The following is a 15,444-nucleotide window of genomic DNA, read 5'->3' on the forward strand; positions in this document are numbered from 1 at the left end:
AGATGGATGGAAATAAGGCTACTATAAACCCTTTGTCTACACTGCCCAGATCTTCAATAGACACAATCTGGTTAAAGGATGTTATCTCCTCGTATCACTGTCAATGCTGTCTATACTAGCCCATTAATGTGACCAAATCCCACTAGAAGTTTTGCAGCAATAGTAACAAAAGAAGGAAAGTAATACAAAGAGTCTGGACAATTTTTTTCATGCGGCTGAAGTAAATAAAGAGGAATTTCCTATGTTGGCTTCACAGCAGCCAAATAGTTTGGAGGAAAGAGCTGATATTGCTCCATGCAATCATAAAGATTACCTTCCAAACCCCAAATTTTGGTCTAAAAAAATAAATTTGCATTTCAAAACAGATTGCTGATTAACAAAACAGAACTTCATATTTTTATAGCTTGTCAAAGAAAGTTTTTCTCTTCAGCTTCCAATGTCCACTAATGAAGAGAAAGATGCAAGAGAGACCAACTTTTAAAAATAAAGCTTAATGCCACTAAATATTGCTTTTCATTGTATATACCCTTCAGTTGTTATTGGATACAAAATTCAAGGTATGGAAGATGATTCATAAGCAAAGTTGTATCTAAAGAAATAATTACTTTAACATAAAATCTGTTTCCTCTAAATAATTACACCCTACACAATGTCCAACAAGCCAGTAAATTAAAAAAATACCTTGTTTTTTATGTCTTAGAATTAAGACACTTCACCTGATTGCTATCAGAGTTTATCAGAGCTAACAGTGTAATTGCAGCTACCTAACTAAGGAAGTCTCCTTGACAGCATATGGCGCACACACACACACAAACAGGAAAAAGAAATCTGAGGAGTTATTAAAATTTCAAAGAAATTCAAGTAAAGCTAAGAAGCTTAATTGAAGAAGAAACATTTTTTAAGATGATATAACCTTTGATTCTCTTTACCACAAATTTATTGCCAATTCTGTTACAAAAGCTCATGCAAACATCCTTGCCCCAGATGAAAGTCACACTGCTCCAGTGAAAATATTACTTCAGTGATCCTATTAATATGAAAACAGTGCCATACAAATAGTAAATACAGATTGACATCACTTTATGTATACAGGGAAGTTTTCAACACCATTAATTTAAAATTGGAAACAGAGAGGCATGAAGAGGGTGATTTACTTGTCCAAGCTCAGAGCGGGTATCTGTGGGAGAGGCTGTTCTTGACTATGATACCATCCTTTATCTCTGATATTCAGCAGAAAAGGAGAGTGTGTTTAACATTTCCTCTCTTGTGAACCACCTAAACATTAGCACAGTACTCCCTAGATTTTTTTAGAACTTAAAAGATAGTATTCACATATGTGCATATTCCTTATAATTTTCATCAAGGAACAATTTAATATGATTAAATTGCAGATGCTGAAAAACACACTATAGCTAAATTCACAGAAAAGCTAATTTCACCCTAAGTGAATCTCTACTCTCTCCTCAGACTTTTCTCGTCTGTTACTATAAAAGTTAACTTTATAGAAAATATTGAGGTAAATGCAAAAACCACAGAATCACAGAATCATCTAGGTTGGAAAAGACCTTGAAGATCACCTAGTCCAACCCTTAACCTAACATTGACAGTTCTCAACTACACCATATCCCTAAGTGCTATGTCAAAAAAATCATGTCAAGATGCTATTAAAATAGTGCTTTTCTTTGATATTCTGTGAAATATTCCCTGATAGAAAGATGGCAAATTATTTTTGTCAATAAGAACTGTAAAGAAACAATTTTTTTTCTAAAGCCATCATTTTAAATGATCATTAAGCCATATTTGCAATGTCTTATTAATACAGAATTGTGTTTGTTAATAATTTACAGAGACTTGACAGTTCTCCCTGAAGAACACCAGTCATTATCACTACCAAAATTATGCAATTAGAACCAGTAGCATTGCTCTTTTTGCCATGTTTATGGAGAAAGGAGGCAGTGATTTTCACAATTATACTGACATGAGCAGAGGAAAAACAAAGAATGCTGTTCAGTGTTTGTCAACACACATGAAAGAAGGAATAATGGCATTATAAATGAAAAATCTAGTCTGGAACCAAGAAACATTTGTTCTACTGTATTTTCATTATCTGCCTGTATTAATGTGACTGTATCCCTCAAAAATCAGTTATATGTTTTACAGTTTTATATTAGTTTCTAATTTCTATTACACATACTTATTAAAAAAAAAGAAAAAGAAGAAAACACACAAAGCAGATTTTAAGATAACTTTATAGTTTAAAGAAAAAAGAAAAAAAAAAAAAACCAAAACCAAAAATAAACAAAACCATGTATTCTGCAGGGAAAAGGTTAGTGGAAATTCTCCAGAATATTAACAGACTACATGAACCTCAGCTATGGGCACCTACACACCAGCTTCCCTAGCATCCCCTTATCCTTGGCAAAAGGAGAGCAGAGATTAATGTGTTCCAGCCTCCTAGCCCTATACTGTTTTATAAGATGTCTTCTTTTTCCATTCCCTTCAAGAATTTCCCTATTTCCTTCTGGTCTTTCCCTGTCACCAACATCTGGCTTAATGTGTCTGCAGTAATAATCTGAATAATAATCGACCACAATAAAGTTTTACATGAAGATGCCAAACTGCAGATTTCCCTTAAATAATTAAACTTAGATAAAATGGACAGGAGCTGCTCTCTTTATTAATAATTAATTAAAAAAAAATCTGATTAAGCTATATATGTGGAATATAGTAGAGACAAATATTAGTAATACTAGATTAAGATATGCTGGCTGTTGAATTATATGCTCCAATGGAAAAAAATTAGTTCTGTATTTAATAACTATACATAAATATATATGTATTATGTGTATAACAGCTGTTAATGAACAGCGACAGAAGCAAATGTTGATGCAAGTAACTAATATCATACTTCATCTACTTAACTGCAGAGAGGCTGTGTATCTTTACCTGAATAGACGACATGATCCATTAGTGATGGCAGATTGGGCACTGGAAGGCCTCTTTGGTTTCCATTTGTCCTCACCTCTCCCTCACTGGCCTAATGCAGGAATGTAATTCCTTGTATCAGCTTCTTTCTTAATTTCACATAATGTTCATCTCATTTATAAAGAACTGAGACTAAGTTCTGAAATATAAGTTCAAACAATCTTTTCCTTAGCCAAGTCAAATACATCAAGATAAATACATCAAAACCAAAAATATCACTGCTGTCCTTTAAGACACCTATTACCCTTTCTTCCTTTCTGCTTCTCCTATAAATGTGCTAGGTACTGTATCCCAAATGTTTTTCTGTCCTTATTGTAGCTCTATGTGTAATACAGATTTTTCTCTTGTAAGTAGCTGAACAAAGAGCATTCTGTACATAAAAAATAGTCCATAAAGAAAACACTCCTTTTTGATGCATAAGCAGACTCCGCTAGGAGGTCATTACAGGTCACTGACAAAATTCTGTGTCTGTGAGAACTGGTACAGCAATAACTCTAAAGTAAAACTGTAATAATTAAGAAAATAAGGAGCAAAAATGTTAGATACATTTCATCTAAGAAATCCCCAAGAGATTTATGATCCCTTTTTCCAAAGGAAAGGTTTGGCAAATATGCTATCAACAGGTAAAGGTAATAAATAAATTAATATCTTCACTTATATCTTGTGTATACAATTTAAATAAAAGTAACAAATAAACATGTAAGCATGATAGTGCAACTCAAAAGTCCTAAATATTCCTAAAGCCAAAAGTTATAATTATCATTAGATATTAATTTGTCCATAATTGTCTCTTAATTTGCACTATCATAAGGGGTCCAGGTTTTCATTCTGGCAGCTGTTTTTTCCTTTGTAGCTGTGGATGGATTAAGGGATGAAGAAAGAAGTGTAAACAAAAGATATTTTACTTGCAGCTAGGCAAACAGTGATTTTTTTTAATAACCTAATTTGAAATGTGTGTGATCCTCAGTTTGATCACTTTCTGGAATTATTCTAATGAAGAAAGTTTACTGACAGGAATATCATGAAAGATTTCTGTAAAACAAATTTCAAAGTCAAAACAGACATTTCTGCCAGAAAGATAATCCTAGATTCATGTTTAGCCAGTAATAAAAAGATGCATATTATGATCAGATTTCTAATCTAAGTCACTCACACTTCACAATATAATCATTAGACTTAAAAAGTTTGCAAGCAATCCAGAAAACTGTAATGGGGTTTCAAATGACTTTTTTTTTTTTTTTTTTTTTTTTCTCCACGATGGATATTAAGTAGGGAGAAACAGTTTCTTTCATTTAAAGCTCCATTTCACAATTAAGGAAACTAGCTAGCACGTATTAGTGTGCTTACATAATGGATCTAACAGCTTTTCATAAATATCAATGAGCTATTTTGTTATCTAATCTAGTTAGGCTTCCCCTTAAGAAAATTACCTTCTTATAAGCAAGTTGGCTTCACCTTCTATTGTTGGCCAACAGATACCATGAAATGATCATATTTCCAATTGTTTACAAACTCACCTCACTTCAACTTTTTTTTTTTTTTTGGTCAGTGTAAGAGAAACATTTGGATGCACAGACAATGAAAATCAGATCACAGGTCAGCAGACAAGTCTTCAAATAAAATTTGGTGGGTTAAAACTATGACCAAGAGTTATAGTAAAGGGTATGAGCCTTTCTGGAGAAGACTAGGTGCCTAGAAGCAGGCTAGACCTGGGAGTCTGAGCAGGGTTGTGAGAAATGGAGAGAGTAAGGAAAGCCAGTTAGCTACAGAAGATTTTGTCATGAGAGAAAAGAAAAATTAAGGCTAATTAAGTACATATAACAAATACTACTTTAATGTTTCGATGTTACTTTAAGTGCTCATACTAAAGATTGTGTCCATATAAAAAAAACAGAAAAGATAAACATGAACAAAAAAAATCAAAGACCAAGTTCCAAAAGTCTGAAAAATAGTAAGAAATCTTTTTACAGTATAAGAGGAGCAGGATGGGAAGTATCATATCAGAATCATATCAGAACACAAGTGGCCCATGGGAACTTCTGTCTTAAATTAAAAACTTGCTGATAAAGGATATTCAATGGGAGCTAGTGAGAACTGTAATAAATCATGAGGATCAGAAGATAATCAGCAAACACTCCCAGAGGACAAAACTGATATACTGACTTCATATGAAATTTCTCTTGAAACTGCCCAGTGCTGTTCTACACTAAGGCAGATGATGGGTTGTCAATTATTAGAAAAGGTTCTAGGCAGCTTTATGACACTCCAGACCATTAAGTCAAATGTCTGTACTAAGTACATCAGTAGGAATAGACTGAAACTATTAGAATTACTGAGATTATAATGTTTGCTGACAGTACTGAATTCAAGGTAAGAAAGATGTTACCCAAACATGATGAATTTGCAAAAGGATCTCATAATACAGAAAATTCTGTAATCAAATGGCAAATCATTTTTACATAGATAGCTGTGAAATGCCATACCTCCAAAATGAGAACCCTAATTTTATGTAACAGAAGATTGGCTCTGAGCTGGTGAATACCAGTCAGAAGGGAAACCTTGGGCAGAAACTGAAAGAATGTTAGACATCATCCAGGAAGGAACAGAGGACAAAAGAGAAAACAATGCCATCCTACAACTGTGTATCAACTTTCATCTTGAACAGCTCTTGCAGTTTTGGTGCTTCCAGCTCAAAAAGAATATACTAAAACTAGGATATGCTCAAAGAAAGTAACAATGAAGATCATAGTTATGAAATAGCTGATGTTTGTGGAGTGGATAGGCTAGAGTGCTCCATTTAGAAAAAAAAAAGGATGACTAAGGTAGAAAGAGACGTCAGTCTAGAAAAATGTGAGAACTGCAGGTAACATTTTCCACCTCTAAGAAAACCACCAGAAAATATTACATGAATCCAAGAAGTGACATTCAAAACACACTGAAGGATGTGATTCTTCACACAGGATCTATTTAACCTATGAAACTCCCTACCATGATTTGTTATGAACACTGAAGAACTGCAAAAGCAATTAGATAAATCCACATAATAATTTTTAAAAAATAATATCAAGGATTATTTACACATAGATAGAAGCTCTGGCTCAAAAAGTTTGTAAGCTGAAAATCACTGGTGACTAGAAGAGTGTCATTATATAATTTCATTGTCCTAGTGCTTCTTCCTCAGTATCTATTTAGTGTCCACTCTTGAAAATAGGAGTCAGGGCTTGTTGCACATCTAGTTTGAACTGATATGATTACTTTTATGTGCTTATGTCCCAGTAAAGGTGGAATGTGTAATCTCCCTTTAATTCTTTAGTGCTTATTCATTACAAAATATTATATATAATATTAAGTCTGTAATGAATCCTATTCTATTTAACCTCTGTTTCATTCAGTAAGCTGTGTGGATGTCCACAGTTAAAGAAAAAATAGTATATGAACACATAGTTTATCCCATAATTTGCCCCATTTCTGCACCTATTATGGATGTAGATGTATAGCAAGTAATTATCTTTTGAGTTATTTTATTAGCAAGAATTAGCTTTTGAATGTTCTAACAACATATTTTTTCAAGTGTAATTATAAAATACATAAATATCTCTACAAAAGAAAGAAAAAAATTAAGGAAAAACAATAGTGAGAAGAAAGTGTTCTCCTTACTTGGTATTTTTCTCTTCAGACCAAAACATTAGCTTGCAGCAAAAAAGGCCTATTATTTGGAAAGGGACTTTCTCTCAGCCAGCTGTAGTCTGGTAGATGTCAAACTACACTACCGTGGTACCACACTTGAGACCATAAACACCCTTCTTCAGCTTCATTACTGTGCTAATCAGGCTAGATAGCTATAAGAACTGACGCTGTTCATAGACAGTTGGTTCATAGGATAGGAGTAAGAGTAGGACTACGTGCACTCATCTGTTTAGGTACCTTTGTACATCAAAGTCCTGTAAGGTAATGTCGTGGTTTAACCCCAGCTGACAACTAAGGACCACACAGCCACTTGCTCACTTCCCACAGTGGGATGGGGGAGAGAATTGAAAGGGTAAAAGTGAGAAAACTCAAAGGTTGAGATAAAGAGACTCTAATTCCAAGCTGCTTTCCATCATTTACCAGCAGTCCTGGCTGACCAGGGAGGTCCTGACAGATTGGAAATTGGCCAATGTGACGCCCATATATAAGAAGGGTCGGAAGGATGATCCAGAAAATTACAAGCCTGTCAGCTTGACTTTGGTGCCCAGGAAGCTGATGGAGCAGCTCATCCTGAGTACCATCACACAACACATGGAGGACAACCAGATGATCAGGCCCAGTCAGCATGGGTTTATGAAAGGCAGGTCCTGCTTGACAAACCTGATCTCCTACGACAGAGTGACCTGCTTATTGGATGAGGGAAAGGCTGTGGATGTAGTTTACCTTGACTTCAGTAAGGCCTTTGACATCGTTTCCCACAGCATTCTCCTGGCAAAACTGGCTGCTCGAGGCTTGAATGATCGCATGCTTTGCTGGGTAAAAAGCTGCCTGGATGGCCGGGCCCAAAGAGTTGTGGTGAACGGAGTTCAATCTGGATGGCAGCCGGTCTGAGTGGTGTCCCCCAGGGCTCAGTTTTGGGGCCACTCCTGTTTAACATCTTTATTGATGATCTAGACGAGGGGATCGAGTGCACCCTCAGTAAGTTTGCAGATGACACCAAGTTGGGTGGGAGTGTTGATCTGCTCGAGGGTAGGGAGGCTCTGCAGAGAGACCTGGACAGGCTGGAGCGATGGGCTAAGGCCAACTGTAGGAGTTTCAATAAGGCCAAAGGTGCTGCACTTGGGCCACAACAACCCCCAGCAGCGCTACAGGCTTGGGGAGGAGTGGCTGGAGAGCTGCCAGTCAGAGAGGGACCTGGGGGTGTTGATTGACAGCTGGCTGAACATGAGCCAGCAGTGTGCCCAGGTGGCCAAGAAGGCCAATGGCATCCTGGCTTGTATCAGCAATAGCGTGGCCAGCAGGGACAGGGAAGTGATCTTACCCCTGTACTCAGCACTGGTGAGGCCACACCTCGATTACTGTGTTCAGTTTTGGGCCCCTCACTACAAAAAGGACATGGAATTACTCGAGCGTGTCCAGAGAAGGGCAACGAAGCTGGTGAAGGGTCTGGAGCACATGTCGTACGAGGAGCGGCTGAGGGAACTGGGGTTGTTTAGTCTGGAGAAGAGGAGGCTGAGGGGAGACCTCATTGCCCTCTACAGCTACCTGAAAGGAGGTTGCAGAGAGCTGGGGATGAGTCTCTTTAACCAAGTAACAAGTGATAGGATAAGAGGTAATGGCCTCAAGTTGCACCATGGAAGGTTTAGACTAGATATTAGGAAGTATTTCTTTACAGAACGTGTTGTTAGGCGTTGGAATGGGCTGCCCAGGGCAGTGGTGGAGTCCCCATCCCTGGAGGTGTTTAAGAGTCAGGTTGACATAGCGCTGAGGGATATGGTGTAGTTGAGAATGGTCAGTGTTAGGTTAATGTTTGGACTAGGTGATCTTCATGGTCTTTTCCAACCTAGATGAGTCTGTGATTCTGTAATAGGGAATATAAAAGCCACACACAGAAGCAAAGCAAAATAAGGAATTCTTTCACTACTTCCAATTGGCAGGCAGTTGTTCAACTCTCTCCAGGAAAGCAGGGCTCCATCATGCATAACAGTGACTTGGGAAGACAAACACCATCACTCTTAATGTCCCCACCTTCCTTCTTCTTCCCCCAGCTTTATATGACATATGGTATGAAATATCCCGTTGGTCAGTTGGGGTCAGCTGTCCCGGCTGTGTCCCCTCCCAGCTTCTTGTGCACCCGCAGCCTACTCACTGGTGGGGTGGGGTGAGAAGTAGAAAAGGCCTTGACTCTGTATAAGCACTGCTCAGCAGTAACTAAAACATCCCTGTGTTATCAGCACTGTTTTCAGCACAAATCCAAAACATAGCCCCATATTAGCTACTATGAAGAAAATTATTTCAGCCCAAACCAGCACAGGTAAAACTGTTGTAGTCAGATGTTCGAGGACTGCTTCATTTTAAACACTGGATTAAAACTTGCAACCTGTTAAGTTATTGGCAAAATGCTAACGGGCTTTAGTAAGGCTGGCAGAAACAGAAGAAATGAATGGATTTTCTCTGCACTGAAAAAAAACCCCCACCCCTAATGTTTCTAAACTGATTGAGATTACACATATCAACTTTAGTCAATTGATTTCACTGGGATACGCTGATGAAAAACTGGAGTGACATTGATGGTGAACCTGGCCTTTAATTTTTATCTCAATAGCATTACATTCATTAGAGGTGTTTTATGCTGTAATTTCTTCCCATTAAACCTCTCAAAGATTCAGAGGTTCTGTCCCCCAGTAGTCCATATATGACCTCACTTTAGAGACATTATCATCACCAGTCTTTGTAGCATCATTTTGTTCTATTTTAAAAATCAAATAAAAGTCAATATTTATTTGGTAACATTATGTAGTTCAGTTAGGAATACTTATACCACCATCAGTTACAGGATGTGGCTTCAAAGATGTTCAAAAGCTGCTGATTTTTTTTTTTTTTTAAATTAAAAAAAAAAATGATCCTATAAACTCTGAGAAAAATAAAGGATGTTCTGTCTATAGGGAGGATTCTTATTGCTGAGAACAACACATGCTGGAACCCGAGACAATCAGGAAGGTAATAAAATAGCTCCTCAGCAGCCAAGACTTCTTACTTCACATACAGCATGTTGAATTTGTATGTAATAAAATGCTCAGTGAAACCATTTTTCTCAGAATAAATTGCTAGTAAAATACAAGCACTTTGACAGATTGGCAGAAGTAAATACATTATATTTGATTAAAAATTCCACAATGACCTATTTTATCCCTTACTTTTGAGAGATTAAAGAAGGTCTATACCTTATTAATAGTTCTCATGCTGATCTTCTTGTAGCATTTTTAGAAGCAAGTTATTCTGCATGATACTATTAAGTGCTATCTATTCTGTTTGGAAAAAGAAGTGACATACGTATGATGGATTCTAACACCTGCCTACAAAAATGAAAGAATTTAAGGTAAAAAGACCTTTTTTTTTTTTTTTCCTATGAAATTTTCTAACATTACTGAATTAATTTGCACACTGAAAAGATGTGAGAGAAATAGGTATGAATCCACAGTAAAACTGGCCATTGAGAGTAAGGGAAATGTTTGATGATGCTTATTTTAATAATTTTTGTGGAGTTCTGTAGTCTTCACAAATTAAAAAAAAAAAAAAAAAGAGGGAGAGTTCAAAAACCTGAATCAGGTGGGGTTTTTTTTAATTACTTCAAAGAAAAAAGAACGTAATTTTCATTTCCTCTTTTATTCTGTATTTTGAGGAAGGAGTTGTATCAGTGTAGAGATGAATGGGTTAGTTTAGAGGTAGAGTGCAGGTAACTTCTTAAAGACAATTCTGTCAGAAATAGGCCAATACTCAGGTTTGAAAATACCTAGCATTAATTTTATAAATATTCTTTTTAAAATGTAAATGAAGTTGCTCTTATTTTTATAAGTGCTACAAATTGCCCTAAGAAATCTGGTTTATCAAACTACATCCCTCTCAAATGCCTGCTCCCAAGCAGTAATTTTTAGCACATATCAGAAACAGAGAAGGTATACTTTAAGAAAAATGCATTTTTTCATTAAAGAAAAATTTTGAAAGAAAATTCTGGTCAGCTTTCTGGCCAGCAGCACCCTTTACAATATCTCTGAGTGAATTGTGTGGTAAACTATCAAATTCTAACTTTTGAATAAAGACTGTCTCAGGCAGTATTTCATGGACAAAGATTGCACATGTATAGTGTAATAACTATTGCTTTTAAAAAGTGCTGTATTCATTATTTAAAAAACCCAAACAAACAGGCAGAATACAGATGATTAACCCTAACTTGTATGTGCCACGGGATTCATCTCCTTATTAGAGTACCAAAGTAATTAATATTTTCAGAATATTAGTTTCCACAGCTGTTATGTGAAACAAAGCAACAAATGGAATCCCGTTGCTTAGAAATCTCTTTTAATGAGCAGCCATTCAAAAAGACAAAAATTAAAGTTACTTTGATCTTAATAGCAGTACTCTTGGAGAGCAAGGATACTACCTTCTATAAAGTTTTACTATGATGGGCAAAGATGAATCTTCCAAATAATTGTAATTTCCTCTTGCTATTTTTCACTACATGAATTGAAATCTAAATTTTACTTAGTAATGTTAACTGCTATTCTGTTACAGTCACCTACTGACAGTTCCAATTTATTCACACCATTTGCCTCATACAATAGTTATTTTGTAACCCAGTCCCTCCTGCATTGTATCTATAATGAGCTATTAACTTTCCTCTCATTAAGAATCAGTTTTAGTCCTTTCCCTTATATGTCACACTTTTGCTCACACTTATTCTCAATCCTCATTCTCAGCAACATGATCATCTGAGTACCAATCTCAAAGGGTGTTCGGTTTATAATCTAATTAATTACTAGGTCAGACATTTTTTATTACACATTAGAAAACATTAATGTTAATGTTTTCTTGATTTAATAATCTTACTCATATTTTGTAAATCTGAAGTATGAACATTCAAGGAAGAAAAGCCTGGTAAAACTGTCTTAGCCTTCTTTCATCACTATTTCACCAGTGAATGAGATTGATCTTAATACAGTTTCATAATATTGAATACCTGTATTCATGTTGTAAGGAACTAGCAAAGATCAGAAGAAAATGCATCCCATACATAGTTCCTTTTTTTCACTTGAATTATATCAGGGGTAAATTTTGTCATGACATGTCTGAATGACATAGTATAGATGCAAGCATAAGGGGTGGAATTTTGATTCTGTTAGAGAGGGAGCTTTGCCTTAATTCTAGTCAAGCTAGAATTTTACCTTACAAGCTTATCAAATGATATGAACTACAGTAAATGCCAGACTTACTTTTTTTCCTTCATTGCCTCTTTTTTACTTCTCTGATTAATCCTCCTATGTAATCCTCTCCTTTCAATCCTTTCTGGCATTTACATTTTGACTGTCATGATTTCTATCTATAGTATATTTAATTGTATACTTAATTAAATGCCGGGTGCTGCACTTGGGCCACAACAACCCCCAGCAGCGCTACAGGCTTGGGGAGGAGTGGCTGGAGAGCTGCCAGTCAGAGAGGGACCTGGGGGTGTTGATTGACAGCTGGCTGAACATGAGCCAGCAGTGTGCCCAGGTGGCCAAGAAGGCCAATGGCATCCTGGCTTGTATCAGCAATAGCATGGCCAGCAGGGACAGGGAAGTGATCTTACCCCTGTACTCAGCACTGGTGAGGCCACACCTCGATTACTGTGTTCAGTTTTGGGCCCCTCACTACAAAAAGGACATGGAATTACTCGAGCGTGTCCAGAGAAGGGCAACGAAGCTGGTGAAGGGTCTGGAGCACATGTCGTATGAGGAGCGGCTGAGGGAACTGGGGTTGTTTAGTCTGGAGAAGAGGAGGCTGAGGGGAGACCTCATCGCCCTCTACAACTACCTGAAAGGAGGTTGCAGAGAGCTGGGGATGAGTCTCTTTAACCAAGTAACAAGTGATAGGATAAGAGGTAATGGCCTCAAGTTGCACCATGGAAGGTTTAGACTAGATATTAGGAAGTATTTCTTTACAGAACGTGTTGTTAGGTGTTGGAATGGGCTGTCCAGGGAGGTGGTGGAGTCCCTATCCCTGGAGGTGTTTAAGAGTAGGGTCGACATAGCGCTTAGGGATATGGTGTAGTTGGGAACTGTCAGTTTTAGGTGAATGGTTGGACTGGATGATCTTCAAGGTCTTTTCCAACCTAGATGATTCTGAATTTTTACTTTCTTAATGTTCTTTTGATTTACAGATATACTTTTTGCTTGCATAGAAATTACTTATAAATGTAAATGCTAGTGCATAGACTAATAAGCATAAAAATTACTCATATCACTACATGTAATTGTGTTGGAATTAAACTAAATTGTCTAATAGAATTAATTTATTATTTTGATAATGGTGTTCATTTTTCTTTATTCAGTCTTTTTTTTTTTTTTACTTTTTCCTATACCTTGAATGTCTATTTGGTGAGACACAGGATATTACGGTGTTAGATGGAGGCTATTATTTCTTGCCACATCCCTAAATGAGTCTAGGTATTCCTCTGAACATTAAATCATCTGCACTCAACTTAATGTAACTGCAGTTTTGAGAGGAATAAGCAAACAGCTGTCTCATTAGTAACAGAACTTGAAAAATATTTAAGGAGTGCGAGATTAAACAAGCAGGAATGCCAAACCCCATATATTATTAAAATAAAGGGGTTTTGAAGTGATGCTGTCCAAAATACTTGCTTCTCAAGGAATTGCTGGTAAAAAATACAAATACAAACAATAATTTCTCAGTGTATCAAATATCCACTTTGTATATTTAAATTATGTTTAATTATTTGTTTAATATTTTAACTTGACCAGATGAAACAATCAAAAACCTTAATGTCCTTTACGGGTTTTTTTATATGTCTGATGGAACCAGGTATCTGCTAACTTAGAATTTTACTCAGTTTTAAACAATTGACATATTCTTACAAGGAAATATGATTACTGAATGATTCTGGGATGAGCAGTTACCACGAATGATATGTAAATATTTGTCCATTTTTTTTGTTCTGAAAAAGCCAGGAAATACATCAGCTTCATTCCTTCAGAATGAACTTGACATACATGATCAGATGGCTGGAGCACAAAAATTCTGTCTTTGGAACTGATGTAAACAGTACCGCTGAAAAGCATGAATATTTAAGGACAAAGAAATTCCCTATAATTATTCCTTGGAATATATTTTTATTAGTTATCAGTGCTCATGTTATGTTTTACAAATGAATTAAAACAATGGATTAGATTTTTATTTTCTGTACATTATCATTAGAGATAGTAAAGTAGACACCAGCAGTAGTATGTTGATGGGTTTTTTTCCAATTAGGACTCAAATGCTCAAAATCTGGACTTTCTCTCATAAGTATGTTTACATATGAATTATATTCTTCTTGCTAATTCATGCCTTGATTCATGACAAAAATCACAGACCTAGACTTATAACCTGTAGCTAGCTCACTGAGGCCATGTCAAAAATAGGAAACTATCATATTAGATCATGTGACCTGAGATCACTTTACTTAGTTTAAAGAATTATATATGTGTAAAATTTTAAAATCAATATTTAAAAAATTACAATCTGTTCAAACAGTACTGAAAATGAAGTTAACAAAAGTGTTTAAAATATTATTAGGACTTAGCATCATGGTAACTAGGACATTGAAGAGATGGTGGCTTATATGTACATATACCTATATATATATTACGTGCGTATATACGTAAATACAAGTGTATATATACTTATATATATCTGTATACAAACTGTGTGCAAAAGATGCATCCATTCTGTTGCCAGAATTTTTCATTGGTTCTACATTCAGTGTGGGTGGGCTTTTCTCCCAATATAAACATACACATAACTTGAATTCATGAATGCAGACTTAGTTTCTATATTGATTAGATTTATAAATGTTGATGAACGTATGATCTTCAAGTTCTGTCTGAAAGCATCTTCCAGTGAGTAACAGAAGTACAGTCTGTGGTTTTGTTTATTTGTTGTAGCATCACTAAGATTATTTTTTCCATTTAATTTTAGAGAGCAACAGGGGTCTATGATCAGGTTTTATGTCTTTTTTCTTGAAACAAAAGTTTAAGAATGAATGAAACTATTCATATTTGAATAAATCTACAAAGTAAAATTGGAATTTACAGATTCAACAGACCAAGAGAAATGTCATTAAAGGTTTTTAATTTTGTTTGGTTTGTTTCAACCAGTCCTTAAAGCTTTTTAAAATCTGCCTTCTTATCTGAACTTACTTGGAAAGGTAATTATTCTTTTCTACAAAGTTAAGATCCTTTTAGTTACAATATACATGGGATTTAGGTTATTAAACATGGTAAATGAAAACATTCCAACACCAAATACTCAACCTGGAATGTCAAATAGTTTGACATTTACCTAGATATTATTGCCTATAAAGCCAGGCTCACAGTAATAGTATACGTTGCTAAGGAATTCTCCAACTGTGAGTGAACATATAATTTTCCTCAAAAATTCTTTCTAAAAACAAACAAAAAAATATTTCAAGCACTAATGTTTCTTTGTTCAAAATGTCATTCTTTAATGTGATTTTTTTACAAAAGCTTTTCAAAATCAGAAGACTGTTTTTCAGCAGCAACAAAGAAAACGCCCATAGAGAATGTTAGTATTACATGTCTATGAGTTGGGAGTTTTTCACCCAAGAATCATTCTCTTGGCTATGAGCCAGACATGTCATTAAGAAATATTGTTATATGTTGTCTTCTACTCATCAGCAAAGATTCATCACATAAGCACCTGCTCAGGTTTGTT

Source organism: Strix aluco, chromosome 1 (assembly GCF_031877795.1).
Source record: "Strix aluco isolate bStrAlu1 chromosome 1, bStrAlu1.hap1, whole genome shotgun sequence".
Classification (NCBI taxonomy): domain Eukaryota; kingdom Metazoa; phylum Chordata; class Aves; order Strigiformes; family Strigidae; genus Strix; species Strix aluco.